The 22,543-nt window shown below is 49.9% G+C and overlaps 1 protein-coding gene across 1 annotated transcript in view; it reads left to right on the top strand.

The window, feature by feature from the left end:
• The window catches only part of LOC147113688 (catenin alpha-3-like), a 3,852,991-nt gene that overhangs the window by 3,084,145 nt on the left and 746,303 nt on the right, over window positions 1–22,543 (top strand). The window lies entirely within an intron of this gene.

The following is a 22,543-nucleotide window of genomic DNA, read 5'->3' as shown; positions in this document are numbered from 1 at the left end:
ATGTGATCTGTCCATCGGAGCTGATCGAGCGTGGTCAAAGCTTCGATGCTGGGGATGTTGGCCTGAGCGAGAACACTGACATTGGTGCACCTATCCTGCCAATGGATTTGCAGGATCTTGCGGAGGCAGCTTTGGTGGTACCTCTGCAGTGCATTGAGGTGCCTGCTGTTCATGGTCCATGTCTCTGAGGCTCATGTAGACCATGAGCTTGGTGCCGGGTTTGAGGTCCTGGTCTTCAAACACTCTCTTCCTCAGGTGACCGAAGGCTGCACTGGCACACTGAAGGCAGTGTTGGACTTCGTCATCGATGTCTGCCCTTGTTGACAGTAGGCTCCTGAGGTGTGGAAAGTGGTCCACATTGTCCAAGGCCTCGTTGTGGATTTTGATCATCGGGGGGCAGTACTGTGTGGCGGGGGCAGTTTGGTAGAGGACCTTTGTCTTATGGATGTTTAGTGTAAGGCCCATGCTCTCGTATGCTTCAGTGAAGGTTTTGACAACGGTTTGGAGTTCAATCTCCGAGTGAGCGCAGACGCAAGCATCGTCTGTATACTGTAATTCAACGACAAAGGATGGGACGACCTTGGATCTGGACTGGAGGCGACGGAGGTTGAACAGTTTCCTGTTTGTTCTGTAAATTAGCTCCACTCCAGCGGGGAGCTTACTGAGGGTGAGATGGAGCATTGCAGCAAGGAAGATCGAGAAGAGCATTGGTGCGATGACACAGCCTTGCTTGACCCTGTACGTGAATTGGGTCTGTGGTGGATCCATTGGTCAGGATCACAGCTTGCATGTCATCGTGAAGCAGGCGGAGGATGGTGACAAACTTTTGAGGGCAGCCGAATTTGAGGAGGACACTCCATAATCCCTCATGGTTGACAGTGGTGAAGGCCTTTGTGAGGTCAAAGAAGGCCATGTACAGCGGTTGATGCTGTTCCCTGCATTTCTCTTGTAATTGATGCGCGGTGAAGATCATGTGGGCAAGTATAAGTGTAATGAATGGCTGTCGCCGCTGGTTCGCTACTAACCACAAAATCCAGGCGCTTCTTGTAGTGTATGTGCTTTAAGTCAGAACTACCTTTTACAGCTCCTGTATACTGTAGTACCGGCAGTAACCACACCGGTATATAAGCTGTGCGCATGCCTCTGTACTCCAGTCTAGAGCTGACCCTCCTCCAGTAAAGACCTGTTGTTTGTTTAAGTACAGCATCCGTGTAATTCTTTATCCACTGAACCACGGATCTAACAGTGGCAACGAGTGTTGATGCGAATCTACCTGCAACATTAAACAAAAAAACAAAACAAAAAATAGTCGAGTCCAGGAACACGGGCGTCGACCGCGAGCAACCGCCCAGCAGTCAGGCAGAGATCCAACTTTGCTGGGGAGGCTGTGGAGAACCGGGCTTGGTTCCCCAGCCACAACGAGCAGTAAGAGACCGACGACAGGTCCAGAGCAGACCCTTCCCGAGCAGCGGCGGCTGGAGCCGACCGACGGCAGAGAGAGAGAGCCGGGCAGCGTCGATGGCGTAAGAAAAAAGGTGAAGAGAGCAGAGCGCAGCCGGGGGTTGATCACCGAGCGGCGTTGTGGAAAAATACTGCAAAACCGGAGAGAGAGAGGGTAAGAAACAGCCGGGTTCTAGACTGAGCGGCGTCGACAAATATCAAGAGAAGAATGCTGTGGTAAACCACTGTATTGTATATTGCCACCTCTGGGTGGCGCTGTGTATGGAGGCATGCCTCAGCTGACTCCACCCACCACTGTGTGGGTTTCGTTCAGACTTGTTCAGTCACTCACGAAGAAGCATGGTCTCTTCTTAGCTAATAAAAGCCTTATTCATCTCTTCTTTCGACTCATCATCTCTTCTTCGACTCATCACCTTTTATGAAGTAATTGATAAGCGTATCAATTTTATTAGCTAAAAGTTAAATGGCGACACCTGAGGAGCAACAACAGCAACGGATACAGCAGACATTGCTGAGAGCCCTCAGACCACCACGCCTGGACCTCGACCCTCAAGATGTGGGTGCATCAGCCAAGTTTGAACACTGGCTGAGCTGCTTTGAATCCTTCCTCGCAATCTCACAGGTTACAGAGGAGGATCACAAACTGAGAATTTTGACCGCCCAGGTGAGCCATCAAGTATATATGCTAATCCGGGACTCTAATACGTACGTGGCGGCCCTCGAGCTACTAAAAGGGCAATATACGCGCCCAGTGAACACAATTTACGCCCGACACCTCTTGGGATCCCGCAGGCAGCAACCGGGAGAATCGGTAGGGGCATTTGCACGGGCGCTACTGGCACTCTGCAGAGACTGCGATTGTAAAGCGGTAACGGCTGTGGAGCACGCGCAGGGACTCGCCTGTGATGCCTTCGTCAGGGGCCTCCAGTCAGACCACACCCGGCAGAGACTGCTAGAAAGCAAGGAACCCGACCTGAAGACGGCCATTGCCCTTGCGCTCTCGTTAGAGGAGGCCCACCGAAACCTCGAGGCATACCCCCGTAACGGCGCCGAGACATGGCAATCGAAACCGTGGGACACGGGACCGCCGCCCCCGGCACCAACCGCTGCAGCGACCCAACCGAGACAGCAGCCTCCGGTAAGAACTGCTTCGATGCCCAGTAACCAGGCCCAAAAATGCTATTTCTGTGGCCAGTTAAAACATCCCAGAGCGCACTGCCCAGCTAAGACAGCTACCTGCTCGGGCTGCGGGAAGAAAGGCCATTACGCTAACGCCTGCAAGGGGAAGCCAGCCAGCAGCGCAGCGTGCGGGCCGTGGGAGCAGCCATCTTATCCGCCATTTTGTGTACCCCCGGCCGCATGGCATCCGCCGCCATCGTATCCAACGCACTCAACCGCCATTTCGTCACCGGAACCGACCACCGTCTCGGCGGATGACTATAGTGACTCACTAAGCCACATACTGGCCTCCGTGACGCTGGATCAAGCCCTCCCTCACCATCTATCCAGCTCCATGATGGATATCGCGGTAAACGGCCGCGCCACCAGTTGCCTGATCGACAGCGGGAGCACAGAGAGTTTCGTCCACCCCGACACGGTACGTAGCCACTCCCTCACGATTCTGCCAACGCACCATCGCATTTCTATGGCGTCCAAGTCCCAGTCAATGGACATCAGCGGCTACTGTGTGGTGACCCTGTCAGTAGGGGGCACTGAATATCAAAAATTTAAACTGCTAGTCCTGCCCCGTCTTTGCGCTGCCGTCCTGCTAGGGTTGGATTTTCAGTGCCACCTTAAGAGTGTCACACTAGCATACGGTGGACCCCTCCCCCCACTCACAGTCTGCAACCAACAACTTTTAAATCGCCCGCTGCAAACCACCTGCAGCCTTTCCACATTAAAAGTCCCCCCCCCTCCCCTGTTCGCTAACCTCACCCGCGACTGTAAACCCATCGCTACCAAAAGCAGGCGGTACAGTGCCGGGGACAGAGCTTTTATCAGCTCTGAGGTGGAGCGGCTCTTGAAGGAGGGCATTATCGAAGGTAGCACTAGCCCCTGGCGAGCCCAGGTTGTAGTCGTTAAAACCACTGCAAAACGCCGCATGGTAATCGACTACAGCCAAACCATAAACCGGTACACCCAGCTGGACGCGTACCCCCTCCCTCGCATATCTGATATGGTCAATCAGATTGCGCAATACAAAGTATTCTCCACCATCGACCTTAAGTCAGCGTACCACCAGCTGCCCATCCGCCATGAGGACCGCCAGTATACTGCCTTCGAGGCAAACGGCCGCCTCTACCACTTCCTTAGGGTCCCCTTCGGCGTCACCAACGGGGTTTCGGTCTTCCAAAGGGAGATGGACCGAATGGTTGACCAGAACGCGCTGCGGGCAACCTTCCCCTATTTGGATAACGTCACCATCTGCGGCCACGACCAGCAGGACCACGACGTTAATCTAGCAAATTTCCTCCGTACGGCCTGTGGTAAACCACTGTTATAGTTATCACTGTATATTGTTCTCACTGTTCTCACTGTCACATCACTACACGAGGTCGCCTCTTGTCGCACTGTTATACCTGGGCTGACCACCTCCGACTCCGCCCATTACCTGCCCAGGTATAAAGGTAGCTGACTGGCTAGTATTCCTCCCTGTTGGATCGGATCACCCACGAGGGTGGGCTCTGTTATTTAGCTAATAAAAACCTTCAGTTACGTTCTTAACTCGTCGCCTTTTATTGGACTAATTGATAGGCATATCAATTTTATTAGCTAAATTTTAAAGATGTCTGATAATGAACAGCAACAGCAAGGAGCTCACCCAGCAGCACAGCAACAGCAGCCTCCAGACAACGGGCCACACCAGCCGGCTTGGCTGCAAGCCTTGAAACCACCATACCTGGATCTAAACCCACAGGCACCAAACGCAGCCCTCAACTTCAAACACTGGCTGGACTGCTTCGAATCCTACCTGGAAGAATCCGGCGCCCCGCAGAGATCCAAACTAAGACTTCTGAACGCCCAAGCGAGCCCGAGAGTATACGCACTCATACAGGACACGACTACGTACGAGGCCGCTATCAACCTACTGAAACAGCAGTACCGCAGCCCGGTAAATTACATGTACACCAGGCACCTCCTAAGATCCCGCCCGCAACAGCCAGGAGAGTCTGTAGCTGAATTTTTACGGGCGCTAAGAGCACTCGGCAGGAACTGTGACTTTAAAGCGGTGACGGCTGTTGAAAATACGGAAGATAATATCCGCGATGCCTTTGTGAAAGGCCTACGGTCCGACTACTCACGGCAAAGACTGCTTGAAGCTAAAGACCTCGACCTGGACAAAGCTGAAGCCCTCGCTCTCTCCCTGGAGGTGGCCCATCAGGACCAGGAGGCGTTTTCCAGGTACTGCTCGCGACCCTGGGACTCGGGCCCGACCCCTACCGCAATACCCTTCGCAGCGCCGCCCCCGGGACCTACCTCAGCGTCGGCGTCCCGGACCCGACCGGGCCCGCCACCCCCGGTACCGGCTCCGACATCGGGCACCCGCGATCGGGCCGCCGGCTGCTTCTTTTGCGGCCAGGAGAAGCACCCGAGGTCGCGCTGCCCAGCCAGGAACTCTACCTGCACAACCTGCAGGAAGAAAGGCCACTTCTCTAAGGCCTGCAGGAGCGGATCTTCAGAGGCCAGCAGTGCCTCATGCGAACTGTGGGGGCGGCCATCTTCTTTCACGGCAACTGAGGCCAGTATCCCCACACGTGAGTCATGGGGGCGGCCATCTTTGATCAAGGCAACCGACCCCAATAGTGCCTCATGTGAGTTATGGGGGCAGCCATCTTCTCCGCCATTTTGTCCTACCTCGTGGGAGACGCCATTTTACACACCACGCCCGACTGCCACCGGGCCCCCGGACCCGACGACCGCCTCGCCCGCAGACGACAACGACTCGCTTACCTACACGCTAGCCTCCGTCACTCTGGATCAAGCCCGCCCACACCACCTGTCCAAGTCGATGATGGACATCAAAGTAAACGGCCACGCCACGACCTGCCTGTTCGACAGCGGAAGCACGGAGAGCTTCATCCACCCAGACACGGTGAGCCACTACTCCCTCCCTGTCCTGCCAACGCGCAACCGAATCTCGATGGCATCGAGGTCCCACGCCACGGACATTAGCGGCTACTGTGCTGTGACCTTGTCGGTTAAGGGTACAGAGTATAAAAACTTTAAACTCCTCGTCCTCCCCCAGCTCTGCGCTGCCGTCCTACTAGGGCTGGACTTCCAATCCCACCTCCAAAGTGTAACCCTAGCATACGGTGGACCCCTCCCCCCACTCACAGTCGACAACCAGCGAAGGTTAAACCGCCCACCGCGTAACACCTGCAGCCTATCCACCCTCAAGGTGCCGCCACCTTCCCTGTTCGCTAACCTCACCCCCGACTGCAAACCCGTCGCTACCAAGAGGAGGCGGTACAGCGCTGGGGACAGAGCTTTCATTAGCTCTGAGGTGCAGCGTCTCCTGAAGGAGGGCATCATCGAGGGGAGCAACAGCCCCTGGCGTGCCCAGGTCGTGGTCGTTAAGACCGGCGATAAAAATCGCCTGGTCATCGACTACAGCCAGACCATAAACAGATACACCCAGCTGGACGCATACCCCCTTCCCCGCATATCTGACATGGTCAATCAGATTGCACAATACCGCGTATTCTCGACCATCGACCTTAAGTCGGCCTACCACCAACTCCCTATCCACCCCGAGGACCGCCAGTACACCGCCTTCGAGGCGAATGGGCGCCTATACCACTTCCTTAGGGTCCCCTTCGGTGTCACCAACGGGGTCTCGGTCTTCCAAAGGGAGATGGACCGGATGGTTGACCAGAACGGACTGCAGGCCACATTCCCCTACCTAGATAACGTCACCATCTGCGGCCGCGACCGGCAGGACCACGACGTGAATCTGGAGAAATTCCTCCGTACGGCCCAACGGCTGAACCTCACCTACAATAAGGAGAAATGCGTGTTTAACACAGCGCGCCTTGCCATCCTTGGCTGTGTAGTAGAGAACGGAGTCATCGGCCCCGACCCCGAAAGAATGCGCCCCCTCATGGAGCTACCCCTCCCCCACTGTCCAAAAGCACTTAGGAGAACCCTGGGGCTTTTCGCCTACTATGCCCAATGGGTACCCAATTATGCGGACAAAGTCAGACCCCTCCTGAAAACCACATCCTTCCCCCTCACGGAAGAGGCGTGCGCGGCCTTCTCCCTCATTAAGGGAGACATAGCCAAGGCCACAATGCACGCAGTGGATGAGTCAATCCCCTTCCAAGTGGAGAGCGATGCATCCGACTTCGCCCTAGCCGCTACCCTTAACCAGGAGGGTAGGCCGGTAGCCTTCTTCTCAAGGACCCTACAGGGCCCCGAGACCCGACACTCGTCGGTCGAGAAGGAAGCCCAGGCAATTGTGGAGGCAGTACGGCGCTGGAGGCACTACTTGGCAGGCAAACGATTTACCCTCCTCACCGACCAACGCTCGGTTGCCTTCATGTTTAATAACAAGCTGAGGGGCAAGATCAAGAACGACAAAATCTTGAGGTGGAGAATCGAGCTTTCCACCTATGATTATGAGATCTTGTACCGGCCCGGTAAACTGAACGACCCCCCTGATGCTCTTTCACGCATTACATGCGCCAGCGCGCAAAGTGATAGACTTCAGACCCTCCACAATGACCTCTGCCACCCCGGAGTCACCAGACTCTACCATTTCATTAAGGCCCGCAACCTGCCATACTCCATCGAGGAGGTCAGGACCATGACCAGGAACTGCCAGATCTGTGCTGAGTGCAAACCGCACTTCTATAAGCCGGACAGAGCAAGCCTGATCAAGGCCACCCGCCCCTTCGAGCGTCTGAGCATCGACTTCAAGGGGCCCCTACCGTCATCTGACCGTAATGTGTACTTCCTCAACATCGTTGATGAGTACTCCCGTTTCCCCTTTGCCTTCCCCTGCCCAGACATGACCAGTAACACGGTCATTAAATGCCTGAACAAACTCTTCGCCTTGTTCGGGTTCCCGAACTATATACATAGTGACCGGGGCGCCTCCTTCATGAGCGAGGAACTCCGTCAGTTCCTATTGGAGAGGGGTATTGCAGCAAGCAGGACCACCAGCTACAACCCCCGAGGGAACGGCCAGGTGGAAAGAGAGAACGCGACGGTATGGAAGGCCACCCTCTTAGCCTTAAAGTCTAAGGGCCTCCCAACCTCCCGCTGGCAAGAGGTCCTCCCGATTGCGCTGCACTCCATCCGGTCACTACTTTGCACTGCCATTAACACCACCCCCCATGCCCGAATGTTTGTCTTCCCCAGGAAGTCGACTACGGGAACCACCCTACCAACCTGGCTGACCTCTCCGGGACCCGTCTTGCTGCGAAAGCACGTGAGGGCCCATAAAACGGACCCCCTGGTCGAGAAGGTGAACCTCCTGCACGCCAACCCCCAGTACGCCTATGTGGCTTACCCAGACGGACGGGAGACACTGTCTCCTTACGAGACCTCGCACCCTCACCCCCCCCCTCCCAACCCCCCGAGTCCAGCCGAGGTAGACGGCATGCCGGAACCCCACGAGCCTTTGCCGACTACGCAGACACCAGCTTTAACACCGGATAATGTAACACCGCCGCTGCGACGATCGGAGAGGCTAACGAAGCCTCCGGACAGACTGACATACCAGAGCTGGTAATACACTTCACCCCGCCGGACTCTAATCTAAACAAGGGGTGAATGTGGTAAACCACTGTTATAGTTATCACTGTATATTGTTCTCACTGTTCTCACTGTCACATCACTACACGAGGTCGCCTCTTGTCGCACTGTTATACCTGGGCTGACCACCTCCGACTCCGCCCATTACCTGCCCAGGTATAAAGGTAGCTGACTGGCTAGTATTCCTCCCTGTTGGATCGGATCACCCACGAGGGTGGGCTCTGTTATTTAGCTAATAAAAACCTTCAGTTACGTTCTTAACTCGTCGCCTTTTATTGGACTAATTGATAGGCATATCACGGCCCAACGGCTGAACCTAACGTACAATAAGGAAAAATGTATGTTTCACACCAAGCGCCTGGCCATCCTCGGCTGCGTGGTGGAGAACGGAGTCATCGGGCCCGACCCCGACAGAATGCGCCCCCTAATGGAGCTACCCCTTCCCCACTGCCAAAAAGCACTGAAGAGATGCCTGGGGTTTTTCTCCTACTACGCCCAGTGGGTGCCCCTCTATGCAGACAAAGCCAGGCCCCTCATCAAAGCCACCTCCTTCCCCCTGACACCAGAGGCGTGTGCAGCCTTCACTCTTATCAAGAACGATATCGCGAAGGCCGCAATGCACGCGGTGGATGAGTCCATCCCCTTCCAAGTGGAGAGCGATGCCTCCGACTTCGCCCTAGCCGCGACCCTTAACCAGGCGGGCAGACCTGTGGCCTTTTTCTCAAGGACCCTCCAGGGCCCCGAGACGAGACACTCCTCCGTCGAAAAGGAGGCCCAGGCTATTGTAGAAGCGGTGCGTCACTGGAGGCATTACCTGGCCGGGAAACGATTTACCCTGCTCACTGACCAGCGTTCAGTAGCTTTTATGTTTAATAATAAGCAGAGGGGTAAAATCAAGAACGACAAGATCTTGAGGTGGAGAATCGAACTCTCCACCTACAATTATGATATCTTGTATCGGCCAGGGAAACTCAATGAGCCCCCAGATGCCCTATCACGTGGTACATGCGCCAACGCGCAGAGTGATAGGCTGCAGTCCCTCCACAATGACCTCTGCCACCCGGGGGTCACCAGGTTTTTCCATTTTATCAAATCCCGTAACCTGCCCTACTCCATCGAGGAGGTCAGGACCATGACCAAGAGCTGCCAAATCTGCGCCGAGTGCAAACCGCACTTCTATAGGCCGGACAGAGCAAGCCTGATCAAGGCCACCCGCCCCTTCGAACGCCTGAGCGTCGATTTTAAAGGGCCCCTCCCATCCGCTGACCGCAATGTGTACTTCCTCAACATAGTTGATGAGTACTCCCATTTCCCCTTTGTCATCCCTTGCCCAGACATGACCAGTACCACGGTCATCAAGTGTCTGAATGACATCTTCGCTCTGTTCGGGTTCCCCAGCTATATACATAGCGACAGGGGCTCATCGTTCATGAGCGACGAACTTCGGCAGTACCTGCTAACAAGAGGTATCGCCACGAGCAGGACCACCAGTTACAACCCCCGGGGGAACGGCCAGGTGGAAAGGGAGAACGCGACGGTTTGGAAGGCAGTCCTCTTAGCACTAAAATCTAAGGGCCTTCCGACCTCCCGCTGGCAGGAGGTCCTCCCTGCAGCGCTCCACTCCATTCGGTCACTGCTTTGTACTGCCACTAATGCGACCCCTCATGAGAAAATGTTCATTTTCCCCCGGAAGTCTACATCGGGAACCTCGCTACCGGCATGGTTGACTTCTCCTGGGCCCGTCCTACTGCGGAGGCACGTGAGGACGCATAAAACGGACCCCCTGGTCGAGCGGGTGCACCTCCTACACGCCAACCCCCAGTATGCCTGGGTGACATACCCAGACGGGCGGGAGGACACGGTCTCCATACGAGATCTCGCACCCTCGGGTACCCCTGAATTACCACCGTTATCCCCCTTACCACCGTTATCCCCCTTACCACTGTTATCCCCCACCACCCCTCCCAACCCAACCCTTGCAGACGGCATGCCAAAGCCCCAGGAATCTTCGCCAACCACCCAGACACCAGACCCGACGTCGGATGCTGTAACACCACCGCCGCCACCACGACGATCAGGACGTCAGACAAGGCCTCCTGATAGACTTAACTTGTAGTACCCTTCACCCCGCCGGACTTCACATTAAACAAGGGGTGAATGTGGTAAACCACTGTATTGTATATTGCCACCTCTGGGTGGCGCTGTGTATGGAGGCATGCCTCAGCTGACTCCACCCACCACTGTGTGGGTTTCGTTCAGACTTGTTCAGTCACTCACGAAGAAGCATGGTCTCTTCTTAGCTAATAAAAGCCTTATTCATCTCTTCTTTCGACTCATCATCTCTTCTTCGACTCATCACCTTTTATGAAGTAATTGATAAGCGTATCAAATGCGCAGAGCACAGCCAGGGATCACGGGCTGATCAGGGTCCACGGGGCGAAGCAAGGGGAGACGCCATTGAGCCGCGGAGAAGCAGGGAGAGTGTGGGAGACGCCATTGAGCCACGGAGAAGCAGGGAGAGCGTGGGAGGCGCCATTGAGCCGCGGACAAGAAAGAAGAGCGCGGGAGACGCCATTTTGCGAAGCCGCAGCAGAGAAGACGGGCGAGCGCGGGAAGGAAGGAAAGTGCGGGAGACGCCATTTTGTGCCAGCAGAGAAGAAGGGGAAGCGCGGGAGGCACCATTGGTGATAGTTAACGCACAACCAAGGATGCCGAAGAGTGGCAGTATCTCTACGTTCGACAATGAAGTCGAAGATTGGGCGACATATGTTGAACCTATTGAGGTGTACTGCAGGGCGAATGAAGTGCCAGATGCTAGTAAAGCACTGGTTCTGTTAAATTCCATGGGTGCAAAAACTTATGGGTTACTGCAAAATCTAACAACCCCAGAGAAGACGGTAAACAAGAATTTTGAAAGCATAGTAGAAATCGTACAGGACCACTTAAACCCCACACCGCTGCTGATAGCAGAACAATTTAAGTTCCATGAAAGGAACCAACACAAAGATGAAAGCAATGCTGAGTACCTAACGGAACTGCGCAAGCTATCGAAATACAGCCAGTTTGGAGCGGGACTAGCAGACACGTTAAGGGACAAGTTTGTTTGTGGGCTACAAAGTGAAGGAACCCAGAAACGGCTTCTATCAGAAAAGGACCTTACGCTGGACAAAGCTTTCAGTATGGCAGTATCACACGAAGCAGCCGCAAGGGGCGCTGCAGAGATACAACGGAGACCGCAAGAATACGGCACCAACGAAATGACCTATGGAACAGGGAAGTGCTATCGCTGCGGCAGAACAACACATGACCAGAAAGATTGTTGGTTCAAGGACCAAGTGTGCAGACAGTGTGGGAAAGCAGGACACATAGCAAGGGTCTGCAGGTCTGGGAAGAAAACCAACAGTAAGAAATCTCCACAGGAGAAGTACAAAAAGGTACAGCAGGTGATGGACAGTGGTTCAGACGAACAGAAAAGTGACACAGACTCCAGAAGCAAGGAGCTGGGTTGTCTGAAACTACATAATGTAACCGAAATAGAGGATCACCAGACTATCTGGGTTACACTCAAGATAGACGGAGTCCAAGTGGAAATGGAATTGGACACAGGATCAGCTCTAACAGTCATAAATCAAAGAGACTACAAGCGGCTATTTTCACACATACCCTTGAAAGCTACAGAGATTGTCTTGAAGATGTATACGGGGCAAAAAGTCTACCCCAAAGGAAAAACAAGGGTGAAAGTGACATATAAAGGCCAGGAAATACCTAAAATGGATATATATGTATTGCCAAATGGAGGACCACCACTGCTAGGATGTGAGTGGATCCGGAAGATACATTTAGATTGGCATTCCATACAGGCACTGAAGGTGGAGGCCAAAAAGGATGACGACGTCACACCTGGACGACTGTCAAAAATGCTAACTGACGCAAAAGAAGTGTTCCAGGAGGGACTAGGAACACTAAAAGGAATAACAGCAACAATTAAAATAGAGGATAATGCAAGCCCAAAGTTTCTGAAGGCCAGACCAGTGCCTTATGCGATCAGACCAGCGGTTGAAGCAGAGCTGGAAGGGTTGGAACGTTCAGGAGTACTGTCCAAAGTGGACTGGAGTGAGTGGGCTACACCCATCATTCCTGTAATGAAGAGGTCGTTGAGTAATATGCCTGGGGAACCAAAGAAGACCCCCATCTGTGGGGATTTTAAGGTGACAGTGAACCCAGTCCTTCACACGGTGCAATATCTGTTTCCACGAATTGAGGATATTTTCGCCTCGCTATCTGGTGGTAAACGCTTCACCAAAATTGATCTAGCCCAGGCGTACTTGCAGATGGAGGTAGAAGAATCTTCGAAACATTACCTTACGATCAACACCCATAAAGGTCTCTATCAATACAACCGGCTGGTGTTTGGAGTAGCCTCGGCTCTGGCTATCTGGCAAAGGGCGATGGATCAGGTCCTGCAAGGGATTCCAGGGACCCAGTGTTATTTGGACGACATCTTGGTCACGGGCAAAAATGACGGTGATCACCTCGCTAACTTGGAGAAGGTGCTCGCCAGATTAAAGGAATATGGGCTACGAGCTAATCGCCACATGTGCGAGTTTTTCCAGAAACAGATCTCGTATTGCGGCCACGTCATCGATGAAGAGGGGTTACATAAGTCCCCTGACAAGATTGAGGCAGTAGTCAAGGCTCCAGCACCGGAAAATGTGTCACAACTGAGGTCGTTCCTCGGGCTGGTAAACTATTACCACAAGTTCTTACCAAATTTGTCTATGGTACTACACCCGCTGAACACCCTACTGCAAACAGGGGTACCATGGAAGTGGGATGACGAACGTAGATGAGCTTTCCAGAAGTGTAAAGAATTGATCACATCAAAAGAGGTGTTGGCCCATTTCAACCCAGCACTACCAATTCGTTTGGCATGTGATGCATCACCCTACGGCATTGGAGCGGTGCTGTCGCACAAATTCCCAGACGGGTTGGAGAGGCCAGTGGCCTTTGCGTCTCGGTCACTAACCTCAGCCGAGCGCAACTACGCCCAGATTGACAGGGAGGCCCTCAGCCTAGTATGGGGAGTAAAAAATTCAACCATTATCTGCATGGGCAGAAGTTCACCTTGCTGACTGACCACCAACCACTTGTCTCCATCTTTAATCCTAAGAAGGGCGTGCCAGTAATGACTGCACAGCGGTTACAAAGATGGTCCCTGTTTCTAGGGGTGAATCAATATGAAATAGAATATAAAGGCACGAAACAGCATGGGAACGCTGATGGGCTATCGCGCCTGCCACTGCCTACGGTGGAGGAAGCACCAGCAGTGGACCCTATCGAGATATTTTATTCGTCGATAATTGAACGATTGCCAGTAACAAACGCGGATATAGAGAAGGAGACCTGCAATGATCCGACGCTGTCACGGGTATATGAATTGACGGTGAGGGGATGGCCAACACATGGCGACTCACTGTTGCCAGCATTCTCATCCAGAAGAGAACAGCTGTCAGTATGCCAGGGGACAGTGATGTGTGGATCCAGAGTGGTGATTCCACCCAAGTTAAGGGAGAGAGTGCTAAAGGAGCTACATGAAGGTCATCTGGGGGAGTGAAAATGAAAAGCCTTGCTAAGGCTTATGTGTGGTGGCCGGGAATCGATCAACAAATCGAAGACCTAACTAAGAGCTGCTTAGGATGCCAGAAGGTCCAAAATGCAGCACCACATGCCCCTCTACACCCATGGGAGTGGCCCTCCTCTCCATGGCAACGGGTGCACATTGATTTCGCTGGTCCATTCATGGACTCAATGTTCTTAATAGCAGTGGATGCTCATTCAAAGTGGCCTGAGGTGATAAAGATGTCTTCAACCACTACAGAGAAAACGATTGCAGTCCTACGGACCATATTTGCCAGAAACGGTTTGCCAGAGCAGATCTGCTCTGATAATGGACCACAGTTTGTGTCCGACGAGTTCCAAAAATTCATGAGAAGGAATGGGGTAAGGCATTACACATCCGCCCCGTATTATCCAGCCACCAATGGATTGGCTGAGAGGTTCGTACAAACCTTTAAGAAGGTGATAAAAGCCATGTGCGATGAGGAAATTCCACTACAGCATAAGATGGACAATTTCTTATTAGCCTACCGAAACGCGACACATGCAGTTACCAACCAGACCCCGGCTATGATGCTCTTTAACAGAAGGTTGAGATCTCGCCTGGATTTGCTCTGACCAAATGTGCGAAGAAATGTTGAGGACAAACAATTCCAGCACATCGACGAGAAGCCAACAAGGAGCTTCAATGTAGGGCAACCAGTCTTGGCCCGTGACTATCGAACAGAGAAGTGACAACCCGGAACGATATGTACAAGGCAGGGGCCATTAATGTCCACAGTGGATGGCGGGGAGAACATTGTGAGACGCAACGTCAATCAGATCTTAGCGTCACAGGAAGGCGTCAACCCCATGTCTCGAGTACCTGGGGATGAACCCGACAAACCGGTAGCATCTACTTCAGACCCAGTAGCAGTGGAACCCGATGAACTACCCGATGAAAAGGGGTCAGAATCGCCTCTGCACCAAGAACAAGAACCTCCGGAAAGGCGCTATCCCGAAAGGGTCAGGAATCCGCCCCAAAGACTGAATCTATAAATGGACTTTTGTTATTGAATGTACATGTAAAAATGTAATTGTTATTTGAATATTAAGGGGGTATTATTAATCTAAAAAGGGAGGAATTGTAGTGTATGTGCTTTAAGTCAGAACTACTTTTTACAGCTCCTGTATACTGTAGTACCGGCAGTAACCACACCGGTATATAAGCTGTGCGCATGCCTCTGTACTCCAGTCTAGAGCTGACCCTCCTCCAGTAAAGACCTGTTGTTTGTTTAAGCACAGCATCCGTGTAATTCTTTATCCACTGAACCACAGATCTAACACTTCTCTTTTGCAAAGACTGAAGTGAAGTACTTGTTAATTATCTCTGCCTATTTCTGATTATCCTTCACTAACTCACTGACCTCTCCTCCTGGGGTGCCACCTCATATTTAACATATTCTCTTTTTACTGATATATTTGTAGAACAATTTACTGTTCTTTGTAATAGTTTTTGAGGTTTTCTCCTCTTACTTCCTCCTTGCTTCCCATATATCTTTCTTAACCTCTTTCCCTATTTTTTTGTATTCTTTCTCATTTCTGCCGGACCTATTGAAATCTATCTTTTGTGTCCTCTTTACAGCATGTATTCCCTCTTCACCACTTTATTACCTATTCTGTCCCTCCTAAAACTAGTATACCCCGATATGTTTAATTTCTACTCCTGCCCAGTTTGCAGCCAAGTTTCCATTAGTGTTATTAAATCAAGTCCTGACTTCAGCCTAACCTGCCCAGTGGGAATGGGCTGAGTTCGGATCAGATGCTGCCTTTACACCCGCCCGACTTTACTCTCCGTTGGCTTGAATCAAGAGTAAAATTGGATGGGGTGTAAAACTGGCCTCTGACCCGAACCCAGCCCATTCCCACCGGGCGGGTAAGGTTAAAGTTGGGGCTTATCATCCTGACATAATTGCTTTTAATTCCCCCAGCTTGATGCAATACATGCACTTTATTTATTTTTTGTTGATATTTAACACTGCACCCTTTCTCTTGATGTTTTTTATTGGAGCTCACACTTCATTCCTTTAACTCAGTCTTTTCCCTACTTTTAACTGGTCAATTTGATTTTCCTCCTCTACTTTTATTCCTTTTGCATGCTATCCTCTCTGCTAAATTTTTAAAATTATATAAACCTCTTCCATTTCTGACGTTTCTACTTGCTCTTTCCGATCGCTTTTATTTTCCCAGGCGTCCCCTTCCTTCCTATTTTAAATGACTCTTCACTTCCCTATTGATCCATTTTGCTCGTGCATGAGTTTCCCTGAGTTCAGATGTAACCCATCCTTGTGGATTCACTCCCATCTTCACCAGAGCTGGCGGCAATGTGCCATAAAATGGAAACCCTTTTCCTGACACCACCCGGTTAGCCACATGTTGAGCTCCCTAATCCACTGATCCTTCCCTATTCTAGGACATGGCTGGGGGGATAATCCAGAGAGTGCCACCCTTGAAGTCCTGCTCCTAAACCTGCTTCCTAATCTCCTAAGCTTGTTTGTAGGATTTCAGGCCTTTCCCTTCCTATATCGTTGGCTCCCACAATGACTGACTGCTCTCCCTCCCCTTCCATAATCCTTTCCAGTCTTCCCAAAATGTCCCTTACTCCTAGCATCTGGGAGGCAACACAGAATCCAGGAATCTGGGCCTGGAAATCAAATGATAGTGTTCCTTCCCTGTAACTATCGAGTCTTCTATTACTGCTACCTTCATCACTGAAAAGATAAGATAAGAAGTAAGAGCAGGAGTAGGCCATATGGCTCCGCCATTCAATAAGATCATGGCTGATCATTGAGCTCGACTCCACTTTCCCGCCTGATCTCCATATCCCTTGATGCCCCTCGAGTCCAAAAATACATCTACCTCAGCTTTGGATGTACTCAAAGACTCAGCATTCACAGCCCTCTGGGGCAGATAATTTCAAAGATTCACAACCCTCTGATGAATTGTTAATCTTCCCCTCCTATCCTTTGAGAAACCATCTCCTGATTTTTGATCCCATTGTAATCCACTTGATGGTCCTGCCCAGAGTCCTCATCTCACCACAGGACTTCAGTACTTCCAACTTGCTGGATAATTTGCTCTGGGTGTTCCTGCTCTAGCTGTCCCTCCTCACTTTCATAGAAACATAGAAACATAGAAGATAGGAGCAGTAGTAGGCCATTCGGCCCTCGAGCCTGCTCCGCCATTCAATGAGATCATGGCTGATCATCCAAATTCAGTACCCTGTCCCTGCCTTCTCCCCATATCCCTTGGTCCCTTTAGCCTTAAGAAATATATCTAACTCTTTCTTGAATATATTTAATGAACTGGCCTCCACTGCCCTCTGTGGCAGAGAATTCCACAGGTTCACCACTCTCTGGGTGAAGAAATTCCTCCTCATTTCAGTCCTAAATGGCTTACCCCTTATCCTTAGACTATGACCCCTGGTTCTGGACTCCGCGGCCATTGGAAGCATCCTTCCTGCATCTAGTCTGTCCAATCCTGACTGAATTTTATAGGTTTCGATTAGATCCCCTCTCAATCTTCTAAACTCCAGTGAGTATAAGCCCAATCGACACAACCTCTCCTCATACGTCATTCCTGCCATCCCAGGTATCAGCCTGGTGAATCTTCGCTGCACTCCTTCCATGGCAAGCACGTCCTTCCTCAGGTAAGGCGACCAAAACTGCACATAATACTCAAGGTGCGGTCTCACCAAGGCCCTGTACAACTGCAGCAAGACATCCTTGTTCCTGTACTCGAACCCTCTTGCTATGAAGGCCAACATACCATTTGCCTTCTTAACCGCCTGCTGCACCTGCATGCTTACCTTCAGCAACTGGTGCACAAGAACACCCAGGTCTCTTTGCACTTCCCCTTCTCCCAATCTATTGCCATTCAAATAATAATCTGCCTTCCTGTTTTTGCCACCAAAGTGGATAACCTCACATTTATCCACATTATAGTGCATTTGCCATGCTTCTGCCCAATCACCCAACCTGTCCAAATCGTACTGGAGTTTCACGACATCCTCCCCACAGCATACCCTCCCACCCAGCTTTGTGTCATCTGCAAATTTGGAGATATTACATCCAATTCCCTCGTCCAGATCATTAATATATATTGTGAACAGCTGGGGTCCAAGGACCGATCCTTGCGGTACCCCACTAGTCACTGCCTGCCACTTGGAAAACGACCCATTTATTCCAACTCTTTGCTTTCTATGCGCCAACCAGTTCTCTATCCAAGTCAATACCTTGCCCCCAATCCCATGTGCCTTAATTTTGCACGCTAATCTCTTATGCGGGACCTTATCGAAAGCCTTCTGAAAGTCCAAATACACCACATCCACTGGTTCTCCCTTATCTATTTTACCAGTTACATCCTCAAAAAATTCCAGTAGATTAGTCAAGCATGATTTACCTTTTGTAAATCCATGTTGACTTTGTCCGTTCCAGTCACTGCTTTCCAAGTGCTCTGCTATTACATCTTTTATAATGGACTCTAGCATTTTCCCCACTACCAATGTCAGGCTTACCGGTCTATAATTCCCCGCTTTTTCTCTACCACCTTTTTTGAACAGTGGGGTAACATTAGCTACCCTCCAATCCATGGGTACTGTTCCAGGGTCTATCGAGTTCTGGAAGATGACCAGCAATGCATCTATTATTTCTAGGGCTTCTTCCTTAAGTACCCTGGGATGTAGATTATCAGGCCCTGGGGATTTATCGGCCTTCAGTCCCATCAATTTTCCTAACACCATTTCCCTACAAATACTGATTTCTTTCAGTTCCACCCTTTCATCAGACCCTATGTTCCCCGGCATCTCTGGGAGGTTATTTGTGTCCTCCTTTGTGAAGACAGAGCCAAAATATGTATTTAGTTGGTCCGCCATTTCTTTGTTCCCCATTATAAATTCCCCTGATTCTGACTGCAAGGGACATATGCTTGACTTCACCAATCTTTTTCTCTTCACATATCTATAAAAGCTTTTACAGTCAGTTTTTATGTTCCCTGAAAGCTTACTCTCATATTCTATTTTCCCTTTCTTAATTAATCCCTTTGTCCTCCTTTGTTGAATCCTAAACTGCTCCCAATCCTCAGGATTATTGCTTTTTCTGGCCAATTTATATGTCCTCTCCTTGGATCTTATACTATCCCTAATTTCCCTTGTTAGCCACGGTTGAGTCACCTTTATTGTTTTATTTTTATGCCAAACTGGGATGAACAAATTCTGTAGCTCATCCATTCGGTCTTTGAATGTTTGCCATTGCCTATCCACCGTCAACCCTTTGAGTGCAATTTCCCAATCAATCCTACCCACTCGCTCCTCAGACCATCATAGTTTCCTTTATTTAAATTGAGGACCCTAGTGTCTGAGTCAACTACTTCATTCTCCATCTTAATGAAGAATTCGATCATATTATGATCACTCCGACCCAAGGGACCTCGTACAACAAGATTGCTAATTAATCCTTTCTCGTTACATAATACCCAGTCTAAGATGGCCTGATCTCTGGTTGGTTCCTCGACATATTGGTCCAGGAAACCATCCCATAAACACTCCAGGAATTCCTCCTCCACAGTATTGTTACTAATTTGGTTGGCCCAATCTATATGTAGATGAAAGTCACCCATGATGACTGCGGTGCCCTTATTGCACGCTTCTTTAATTTCCCTTTTAATGCCATCCCCAACCTCCGCCTTACTGTTTGGAGGTCTATATACCACTCCCACTAATGTTTTTTTCCCCTTAGTATTTCTCAATTCTACCCATACAGATTCCACATCATCAGAGCTGATATCCTTCATTACAATTGTGTTAATCCCTTCTTTAACCAGTAATGCTACCCCACCTCCCTTTCTTTTTTGCCTATCACAGAATCACAGAATCACAGAAACCCCACAGTGCAGATGGAGGCCATTTCGGCCCATCGAGCCTGCACCGACACATATCCCACCCGTTCCCCGTAACCCCTACACCAACACATATCCCACCCTATCCCTGCGTATATTAATCCCCCTAACACTAAGGGTCAATTTATCATAGCCAATCAACCTAACCCGCACATCTTTGGACTGTGGGAGGAAACCGGAGCACCCGGAGAAAACCCACGCAAACACGGGGAGAATGTCTGTGTGGCGTTTGCACAGTCACCCGAGGCCGGATTCGAACCTGGGTCCCTGGCGCTGTGAGGCTGAATATCGAATACCCCTGAATGTTGAGTTCCCAGTCTTGGCCATCCTTGGGCCATGTTTCCGTAATCCCAACCAAATCGTATTCGTTTACCTCTATTTGCGTAGCCAATTCATCCACCTTTTTACAAATGCTCCTTGCATTAAGACACAAAGCCTGCAGGCTTGTTTTTTTAACGCTCTTAGACCTATTAGAATTATTATTTACTGTGGCCACGTTTGATTTAAACCGTTGATTTCTCTGACTGCCACTTTTGTTTTTCTCCTTCCTATCTTTTGCTTTTATCCTTGTTTCCCTTTCCTCTGTCTCCCTGCTCAGGTTCCCAACCCCCTGCCATTTTAGTTTAAACCCTCCCCCAGAGCACTAGCAAACACTCCCCCTGGGACATTGGTTCCAGCCCTGCCCAGGTGGAAACCATCCGGTTTGAACTGGTCCCACCTCCCCCAGAACCGGTTCCAATGTCCCAGGAACTTGAATCCCTCCCCTTTGCACCATTCCTCTAGCCACGTATTCATCTGAAATATCCTTCTATTTCTACTCTGACTAGCACGTGGCACTGGTAGCAATCCTGAGATTTCGCTGACCTGTCGCTAATCACCACTCCTCCCTCCACCACTGCCAGCTCTCTATCTCTCAGTGGGGTGACAACCCTCTGAAGCCCTTGCTCCAGGAGTCTCTCTCCCTCCCTGATGTGTCGGATTGTCCCTAACTCTGTTTCTAATTCTAGGATCTTGAGCTCCAGTAATCTCAGTTGAAGACACTTGCCACCGACATGTTTGTCCAAGTCAGTGTCTGCTACTTGAACCTCCCATATGGTGCGGGAAATGCACATCACTGTCCCTTCCTCGCCTGCCATTCTTATCTAAATCATAGTTAAGTTATAGTTATGTTTTAAGTTTATATTCTTTAGCTGAGGTAAATGAATGCATCCGCTAATTTCACGTTGATACCAGATTTCAAGAGAACTGAATTTTCATCAAATAAGTAAAGGTTTGAGGACTGTACACTGGTGCATTCTGTTAACTTAGAGTAACGGAGATACAGAAGAAAAATGAAGCTTATTTAAATTTATGCTCATGGACAAGAAGGCTTGTCTATCCCTGGGATGAAAAGGAAAGTTGAAGGGAAAGTGAAGCTTCAATTATTAAATTGAGTCATTTGTAGGAACATGAGCCTATGTGTAAACTGTACAATTGTCAAGAGTGTAGAGACAAGTATAAAAAAAACTGAGGCTAAGTATTAGGAATGCTTAAAAAGCATTAGACAAAAAGGATAATGAACAATTGGAGTAGTGATGGCAAGGCTTTTTCAGTTATGTTAGAAGTCAGGAAACAATTAAAGACCATGTTGATCTATCAGGGTAGTTTCGATATGAAAATACAGACATGGCTGATGAGCTAATGAGATATTTTGCATTGGATTTCACTCTGGTAGTTCAGCATAGGTGTTTAGCTCAAATGGCTTCAACAGAAGTTACTGCTAAAGTGATCTAGGCATTTAAAGCTGAAAGGGGCAGCTGGATCCGATTCTAGCTAAAGGAAATGAGGGAGCTCGTATGTGACCACTAGCTCATAAATTCAATGGGTCATTGAGGTCTGGGCAAGTTTCAGGCATTGACGAGAGGCTCATGTGGTCTCATTGTATAGGAAGAGGAAGAAATCATTGGTAATTATAGGTCTGTGAGTTTGCCATTGGTTGTAGGGAAGCTGTTGGCCAGCATTATACAAGATGTGATTTCTGATCACTCAGAGAGTTCACTGGTTATTGGATTCCCAGCATGGTTTCAGGGAATGTTGGCCTTATTTCACTAGCCTGATTGAGTTCTTTGAGGAAGTGATCAGTGTAATGATATCAGCAAATAGTGATGGTATTTGCCTGTTTGATTATTTATGCCTTACCAGCATATTTGCCTGATTGATTATTTATGCCTGACCAGCAGAGGGCATGTGAGAGACAAGCAGTTTAGTTTTGGTTTCGTTTTAGATGGCTCACTAAGATGGTGTCTCCTGTAATGCTGTTAACTGAGTTGAACATACATTAGATAAAAAGTTATTCTCTTTCATGAATGTGTCGTCATTGAACCCACATACAAATCAATACAATCAGTATGGTGGATGATTGTATTCTTGTTCTATGCCAGGATTTGCAAACAGCATTTGATAAAGGGCAGCACTGAAGGCTATTGGATATCATTAGATCATGTGGGATTATGGGACTGATGTGATGCTGGACAGGTGGCATGTTGAAATCTGATAGACAGAGGGCTGTCCTTAATAGGAGTGGATCTGAACAGAGTCTGTGCTAAAGTGGCGTTCCATAAGGCTCTGTGTTGGTACCATTGTTTTTCATCTGTCTCTTTAATGATTTAGATGATAACACAAATTGAACAGTTTTAAAATTCACAGATGAAACAAAAAGATGTACAGGAAAAAGTAGTTTAATTGAAATCAATTGGTTGCATGTTGATCTAGTTTGGTGAAAAGAATGGGCCCC

This window comes from Somniosus microcephalus, chromosome 8, assembly GCF_052327205.1.
Source record: "Somniosus microcephalus isolate GS21.2 chromosome 8, FLI_Smic_1.0, whole genome shotgun sequence".
NCBI lineage: Eukaryota > Metazoa > Chordata > Chondrichthyes > Squaliformes > Somniosidae > Somniosus > Somniosus microcephalus.
The sequence above is the reverse complement of the archived record's forward strand: the minus strand, read 5'-3'. Positions and strand labels throughout refer to the sequence as shown.